We start from the raw sequence: 9281 nt of genomic DNA, 5'->3' as shown, positions 1-9281 counted from the left end.
AAGGTCTCACCTTAACTTGGTCTTGAACATCCAACAGAAAAGTATAACCACAAGAGGTGTGAAAAAATACCATAGTAATATATTAGCTATAAAAGAAATTCAAATCACTAACAACTTCAGACAATTGCCAGTTGCACTGTTAATTGATTACTGTTATTGGTTACTGAAGTGTGTAGGGTTAAATTGCTGAATGCAGGTACCTAAAATCTTTGGATTAGGAATATTTAGCTCAAATGAATAAATTCACTCAGAATGGAAGGGTTCAAGAATGACAGGGTCTTCTAAGAGTCCTCCAAACACAGCTCCTCCAGCTCCTCAACTTCAACTGACCATCTGTCAGTTGCAACTACAAAACAGAAAAGGGGAAGATATAAGGAGCCGTTGAAGCTGGAAATTGATCACATATACCAGGGTGAAGCAAGGGCGGTCCCAGAACAAAGAGCTCCTGAGGCAAGCCATGAAAAGAAGTTGTTCCAGCTCCAAGAATGTGAGATGCTCAGCCGAGCCATACAAATTTGCGAGGTAGAGGGGTTGAAATTGACATCAACCTCCTGAGAGTATAAATAATGTGTTAAGGAGGTTGAGCAGCTCCTTTCCTCCCATCCAAAGAGAGGGCTCCACCTTACCTCACTTTTCTGTATCTTGTCTTTTTTCTTCATCCTCTCACCATCCTTCCCCCCAGGAACTTTAAGAGCTGCACAGGATGCAGCAATGCAGGACAGACTTTGATGACATCTACAGTACAAATGATTGTAGGGGTCCACTCAAGGGAAGAAAGCAACATAGGGAGAGGAAAGAGAGATTAACACATGGACACTTTTGCTTTTGACAGCAGCGGACTCACTCCTTCCTTACAGTTAGAATGTCTGTAGAAAGGAATTTTGGAAGGCTTGTAAAGGGGATTGCAATAGTCTGTTGGAGCATGCCTCATTAAGTAACAAGATCTATTCTCCCTGTGCTGGGAGAGTGTTTGGTAAACGACAGCATGTTTTCTTAACTTCCCAGTTCCTCTTCTCTCTTGCCAATGGGGAGCCAAGGAAATGGAAAGAATAAGAGAGGTCATAGTGCTTTTATTCTGGGGCCCCTCGATAAGGTCTCCTGAGTTGGCAGCATCCCTTCAACAATGTCCCTTTGCTGTTCAAGTTGATGCATCCTATATGATTCTCCTTTTCCAGGTTTAGTTTGTCCCTTTCTGTTCTGAACTCTGGGGGGTGGTTATTCCTCATTTGACTTTTAAAATGGAAACTAACCACATATTATACCTTATTTCGAATGGGTCTTCATTTTCTCATTAGTACCACATTGATAAAGCAACAATCTTTTTTCTGACTTTATCCAACTTCTGCTTCTACCTGTATGCTTTCACCTCTTTACCTCTCCATCTGTAATTTCTAAGAGAAGATCACAAAATCTCTTGCATCTGAAAGCCTCAAAATAAGAGACATAATTTGGATCATAAATTTCTTAGTTTACCTTGGGGTCTGAACCCTTAGATTTGAACACTCCCAAAATTGAGAAGCAAAAGACCTACTGAGAAAGCTTACCTTCCTTCATAAAGTATTATTTTTAATTGAACTAAAATGTTTCTTTGTAGATTCTGTGTACTTTATTGGATTTTGACCTAACACTTCAAAATTGTGCTAGTTACTTTTCATACCCTCTGATGGCTTGTATCTAGTCCCCCTAAAGCCTCATTTGGTCATAGTTTGGGCTTTTTAAAGGTGGCTGGACCTAGGGTGTGTGTTGCTGGGTTAAGGATGTGGTGCTAGCATGAATCATGGTGTGATGCTAGGATTAAGGCTGCCTGACTCTGGGTTTGAGTTCCACCTGCCCTAAGTTTGGGTAGCCTGGATAAAATGTAATGGACAGAAAAGGGTCACTGCTACTCTCTTGTTGATTGCTTGTTACTGCCTTACTGTCTTCTGCCATGAACTCTTTCTCCTCTGTGATGCTCCTCTCCTATACCGCTCTTCTTTGGAGCCAGCCAACTATGAACTGAAACCTCTAGCCAAAAGAAACCTTTCCTCCTTTAAATGTGGGTATTAGGTACTTCATCTCAGAAATGAAAACTAAAATATATCCTCTAAACTACAAGGAAAAATCACATTTGTTGAAGGCCTATTTATTGCCATATGCTGCACAAAGTGCTTCCTTTCCATTTACCATGGAACCTGAAACATTGTTGAGGAAACACTGGTTTTAGGGTAAGTGGTGACAGACTATAGAGCTAGTCACAGCTTTCTGTGCCCTGAAATCATGTAAGTTCTCTAAAGCCAGACTGTTTCTCCTCAGTATCTACATATAATGATGTTACCCCCTACTTGATTTTTCCTTCTTTGGGTTAAAAAGAATTCAGTTACTTAATCATTCACTGTGTAACATCATTTTCTAAATGATACAATTGATTTCCCATATTGTTTTGCCTGTGTATACTCAACGTAGTCATCAACAAAAGTATTTTTTCTTTTTAAGCATCCAGATCCAAATGACATCTTGCATTCTATCCTTTGACCATTTTGCTATGTAGGAACCTATTCTTTATCCATATATCAAACTTCTAACCCATCTGTTAATGCAAGCCTGTAATTCTTTTCTATCTTGTATCTTCCCCATAAAATTGTTTTGCATTTGGATTTTGAAATCCATTGTATTGTCTTTTTGATAATATTTTCCATATCAACTCAAAGTTTTCCTTTTAGCCTCCTGAGTCCTCTACACATTCTGAATCTATGTATTATCACAAATCCAAGCAGCCATAACTTTTGAATGTATCATCAAATTCAAATGAACAACACCATAATAACTTTGAAGAAAATGCACATTTAAGAAGACAACCTCAATGTAATTATTGAAAACATATAAATTCACCCAAAACACTACGCTCATGGCAAGTGTCTACAGTTTCAAGCATTTTCCCTCAAGAATTCACTCCTAGCCCACAGCACTTTCTGATTCACTTCATGCAGTTCCTCAACATTTCAAAATGCCCACATCTACTATGTGAGTGTAAGTTCATCCCACTCTAACTGGTTTGCTCATGGTGACAGTTCCCTGAAATTCTGTGGCATCAATTTCCTACCTCTTAGCATCATATGAAGAGCTACAACTTTTTTCTATTTGCCTGTTCTCATATAAAAATTTGAAGACCATTTCTTTCATGTCTTTATCAAAGTCAGAGCTAAAATTTTTGTCTGGTTATTTAAAATGTGTGTCGGAATTTATCCTTACAATAACAGCTATATATTTGTAATAAGCATATAAAGCTAAGGCCATACAAAGGAAAGGAAGCAATTAGAGTTTGTGTAATTATAGTCTGTGAATGTTACATTTGGTGCTAGGAATTCTGTCAGCTAAAGCAAACAAGAGAACTATTCTAAATACTATAATATCCAGTATCTGCCAGCAGAAAACACATCAGCACTTCAAGTGAAATAAACATTTTCCTGCAGAGTGAGGCTTAATAAAAGTATACTTTGTGACAGCCAAATAAATTTTAAGCTTCTTAATAATTGGGACTGTAATCAGTCCTCTATTCTAACTCACTTCTCCTTGATTTCTACTGTGCTTAGTAAGAGAGTATCATGCTGGTGATATTTTTTTTATAAGAACATCAGACATATGGCTTTTTTGCCATATGTGGCATAAGCATGAGAAAAAAAATGACGACACTTTATGCATCCAGAAGTTGTGAAAGAAGTAAACATGTCGAAGAAGATTTTAAAATATTTTGCAGAAATGAACCTGATAGAAAAAAGCATCAGCTAGTTAAAGACATAAAGAAGGGAAGAAGTATGGAGGAAAGTTATGATTATAAGATGAAACATGAGTGCTGTGGAGTTTTGGAACTAGCAGAAGTTACACAGAGCAGAAGGAAGTTAAATTGTAATGCGCTGAGTAGTATGCTCAGTCAACACCCATTCATTTGGGGTAGCTTCTGTTTGAAGAGTTAATTTGACCCAGTTACCATGGTGCTCGACTTTGTCAATCTTTCCACACTGAGTTGAGATTCTTTTCTTTCCAAAAGCAATGATGTTGGCCCAAACAACACATCCTTGTGGGCACTCATTGGATTTTAATGAGCATCTGGGCAGACCCTTGGAGAGAGCTGTGTTCTCACAGCGCTAGTGCAGGCCCCATGTTTTTGTCTGTTGGCAATGCTCACAGTAGATAGTGTTCTCAGGAAAAAGTGCTAGTAAAACTTCATTTGTGTGTGTGTGTGTGCGTGTGTGTGCGCGTGTGTGTGTGAAAAGAATTGGCTGCAAAAGAGAAGTTCAATTCTCTTGTTTCTGAAAGCAGTAAAAAGAAGTTTCCAAATGACTTCCATTAACGCATTTGGTAAGCTGTCCCCCAAGATGATTATTTGAGCATCTCAAAGTAAAGGCTTATACAACCCTCATTAATATCTGTCATTTCCAATAATCTTTATATTTGCAAAGGAGAAGTTGTTAAATTTCATCACAGTTTATATTTGGGAGATAAGGTGTTTCCCTTAGAAACCTTAGGAGAAGAGCGTGAAGAATAGAAAGATTTAATGCGAGACAATATGAGCTTCCCAATACAAGAGCAAAACAGACTTGCTTTGAATGCCTGACCACAATCAGTAGAGTTATGATAGATCTCAAAGTGCTTTCCCAGGAGTGGAGAATAAAACAGGGCTAGAGGTAACTACCAATAAGGAGAAGAACATAAATATTTAGCTCACTTTATAGTTTTCAATACTCTCTTCTTTACCTATGCACTACTTTCCCTTCTTATCTTAGTCCTTGATTTGTTTTCAACTATCAGATGTTCACTCAGTTTTTATTCCCTGTGTATTTCTTTAATCAGGCATCCTATATCATACACAAAAGGAAGAGAGACAGTAGTAATAGCAAAATTTTCTGAAAGCCTAGAGTTAGAAAGGCACCAGTCTCTGGCAAGGCAAAATCAAACGTCAGAAAACCTTAATTTCTTAAAAGGAACAAAACTGGTACCCTACTCAATAAATTCTGAATCATTGCTCTTCTCCAGGAACTGGATTGATGGTGACCTTGGCAATAAAATTGTGTTCTGTAAAGCCATTAAACCTTAGATTTAAATGAAAATAAGGCTTCTATTTAGGAGGTATATTAGTTCAAAAGACGTAATGCACATCAAACCTTCACACAGTGCCTAGAGTGATATAGACTAAGGATGGTGAAGCAGTGAGAGGGCAATTTGATAACTATCTATGTATTAGCTGGCAGAGGGAAGTCTCTCCAGCTCTAACAGACTAACTTCACATGCCATTTATAAATCAGACCTTATGTATATGGTCTCCTTTGTCAAAAGTATTAGGACAAATAGTATATAATCCCATATGAATTAATTAATGATTCTCTAGCAGATTGTAATTTCCTCAGAGAAGGGACTATGGACATAATTCTGGGATCAGTAGTGAGGCCAAACTGATAATTGTTTCTCAGAAAATGGCTGTTTCAATACGTTACTTTTGTTATTGGTCTCATTAGATCATCTAAATTACAACTCAATGCCTAGATTTCAGTGTTTTTTTTATTATTGATTAATCTCTTTCTCTAATATTTCCTTATTACACTTCTGGTAGAGTGGGCATTGGTCCTGAAATTATGTTCCTGTATTGTATTATTTTTCCCACATTCTCCATCTAAGTGTTAGTTCTATTATGTCCTATTTTTTTTCTTCAAAATATTCCCTCCACAGCTCCCATCTTTGTCTTCCAGTCTTAATTGCTGACTCTTCCAGAGTGTCACACAAAAGTCATTCCTGGTTTTGTAGTTTATATCTAAATGTCCCTCAAATCTCAGGTGTTTGAAAGGTGATTGAATCATGAACTGCTATACTTATCAATGAATTAATTCATTAATGAATTTACAGTTAAATTGTTCTATTTGGAGGCCTAGTCACAAGATGTAGGTCATTGGAAGTGTGACCTTGAAGGGAAAATTCTAATTCCAGATGCCTTTCTTCTCTTTGTTTCTTGACTATCATAAAATGAGCATCTATCATTTTCTAATCCCTATGCTGCTTTTACCTTGGAAACACCTGGTTTTGAACTGAACCTACTGGAAATTGTGAACCCAATAAACTTTCATTTTTTAAAACTACACATATTGGGTATTTTGTCCCCACAATGGGAAAGTGAGTAATACAGATTTTTCTATCAGGAATGGGGCTGTTTTTGTAACTATAATTGATCATGTAGTTTAGAAGTCATTGAAACCTACTGGTGGGAGAAGTTTGGAAAGGTTTGGTGGTGTCTGCTGGAGACCTTTATAAGAGATCTTTGTTGGAGCTCAGAAGGCCAGAATGCTGATAGAAATCAAAATAGTAAAAGCCAGAATTCTGAAATTTCAGTTAGCAATGAGGACTCTTGGCAATTGGACTAGAAAACATGTGTGTTACACTTTGGCATAAAACTTGCCAAAATTTTTCCCATTTTCTACAACATTGTTTGAAACTAAATTTAAAAAATGATGGACTAATTCATCAGGAGGAGAAAATTTCAAGCCAGCTCACCACTCAGACTGTGCCATTGGTACTTTTAGCTGCTTTTAGCAAGATCTATTGGGAAAATCAGGATAAGAAGCATAGGAAAATGATTTCAAAAGTTTGCCATTTCACCAGTAAGCAGGTACCTGTACAGTTGGGGCCTAGAAGAACATGTTTTTGTAAAAGGATTAGCATTAAAATGAGACAAAATACTTTGGATCAGGACAATAAAAAGGCTACTTGGAGGCATTTCAGGAATTGGGCAGGCTCCACTGTTTGCTGGCTTAAGAGTAAAAATCTTTGAAAGACTTTGCTTTGAGAAGAGACTCCCAGGAAGACATGCTCATTCAGGACTACCGAAGGATGTGTTTCCCAGATTTCAGCCATCCAGGGCCCCAGAGGCTGTGGTCCACGGGATCCTAGCTTCTGTTCCCACAAGATCTTGGTGTCATGCATGTGGTGCTGGTTTCTTTGGTATTCAGTCTTATGAGGTCTTAGAGGCTTCCACTCAGATTTCAGAAGAAGGCCTAGGAGACCAGGTAATGTACTGCTCTGGGGGACCTTGTAAGAATAGAACCAAACGTGCAGTGGATATCCCTGGATTTGAAAATGGCAGGAATGTGAAACATGTGCTAAGGAAATCTGCAGACATTGAACAGAATCAGCTCAAGAAAGAAGTTATGTCTGCTGCAACCAGCAAGGCTATGAGGTGGGACTGCACCAGACATTTGGAGCTCACATCTCACAACGTGCCTGGTATGATAGATATGGAGCCACAAGATTTAATGTTTACCAATCAGGGTTTAATTTTGCTTTAGTCCCTCTCATTTCTACCCTGTTATTTCTTCTTTTGGGAATAAAACTATTTACCACGTGCCACTGTATGTTGGAAGTATTTAACTTTCTTTTAAATTTTCACAGGGGCTCATAGCTAAGAGTTTGCCTTTAGTCTTGGAAGAGAGTATGAATTTAAATTTTTCAGCAATGCTGAAACTTTTAAGACTTTGGCAATGCTTAAAGATAGCCTACATGCAGTTTATATAAAGAGATGGGCATGATTCTTTTGTTATGGTTTATACATGAAATGTCTACCATAAGTCTTATGTGTGTGGAAGGTGACTATATCAGGGGCCAATTATATTAATCAATGAACCCATCCATTGTTGAGTTCATCACCTTAATATACTGTCAGGAGGAGGCCTTGTTTGAGGTGAGTTACTGGGGGAGTGACCTAGAAGGACATATTTTTTTCCTATGCTTCTCTCTCTTTCTCTGTTTACTGGACTCTGTGCTATTTTTGCCTTGGAGACCCCTAACCATGAACTAACTCCACTGAAACTGTGAAGCACAATATAACTCTCTTTTCAGTTGTCAGTTATTTTTTCTCAGTATCAGGAAAGATGACAAATATGGTTGGTTATTCTTTGCCTTTCTTATTTCCTGCTCTAGAAATTGTTTCTAGAATAGTTCTTTAGTTGAAACATTATTTTGTTGAACAATATCTTCATGAAATTTCTAAAGAAAGGACATTTGGTATATTAATTTTCTTAATTTCATTGTGACAATAGTCTGTCATTACCCCTGAAAGTTATTGTGATTATATTTAAGATTCCAATGCAGAAATAATTTTCTTCAGTATTTGAAGACATTGCTTCTTTGAATTGTACTTTATTATAATTATTAAAATAAAAAAATCATATGCTCTCTGTATATCATTCCTTCAGAGCTTAATAGGTTTTTTATCTTCAAAATTTTTAAGATATCATTTTTATCCCTAGTGTTCTGAAATTTCACATTGCTGTACCTAGATAAAAGTCTCTGTGCATCATGATCATAAATCCTAATAAATTTTATGATACATCTTTTTTCTCTGAAAAATGTATTGGAATATTTTCATAATTTCCTTTCTGTTTTTATTCTCTTTTTATCATCTATGTATCTATGTATTTATGTAGCTATATATGTATATGTGTATGTATGTATTTATCTATCATCTATCTATGTATCTATCTATCTATCTATCTATCTATCTATCTATCTATCTATCTATGTTGATTGGGTAGAAGTTGGTTTAGATGAGGTTTTAGGCTGCTATATTCTACACTGCAGGAAACAACTGCTTAAAATGAAAAAACCTGTCACCTAATTTTCTTACCCCCTTTGTCTTTGATTTTTACTATTCTAAATTTAATGGCTGGCAGCAATATTTTGAGAAGAAATAAAGAAGGGGACAGATGTCCAGGACAAAAAGCCAAGGATAAAGTTTATAAAGAAAGAAATGGTAAACCCTGACTATGATAAATAAAAGAAACTGTTAAATGACCCTGTCTCTTGACCAGTATTGATTCTCCTTTGTGTGACATTTCACAAACACTGAGTCATTAAGTAGTCTCTTCAAGATTTTTAAAAATTTGTTATTTTAGCACAGTGTGGAAAGAACCCACTCTCTCTACTGGCTTAGACCATAGAGGTCAAACTCCAATACCATCAATACCAATGGGAATTGGGAATCATGGGAATGAAGCCAACTGGCAGTGTTAGATAAGAATGGAAAGACAAAGGAAATAATTACAAAGAGCATTCAGGCAATATTTGAGATTCTCATTGGATTTGTTCTCATTCTACCATGTTTTTGACTTTAGATTTCTTTGAACCAGTCAAATTGAATTGTAATGCATGAAATCAAACATACATATGCAAGCACCGCATTGTGTCACTAGTGTAAAACTTGAAAGAGTTAATTTAAACTCGGAGGTATGATAGACACTGTGAAATGATAGGAAACCACTGAA

The sequence above is a fragment of the Chinchilla lanigera genome, unplaced genomic scaffold (genome assembly GCF_000276665.1).
Source record: "Chinchilla lanigera isolate Chin_1 unplaced genomic scaffold, ChiLan1.0 scaffold00125, whole genome shotgun sequence".
NCBI lineage: Eukaryota > Metazoa > Chordata > Mammalia > Rodentia > Chinchillidae > Chinchilla > Chinchilla lanigera.
Note: the sequence above shows the minus strand (reverse complement) of the source record.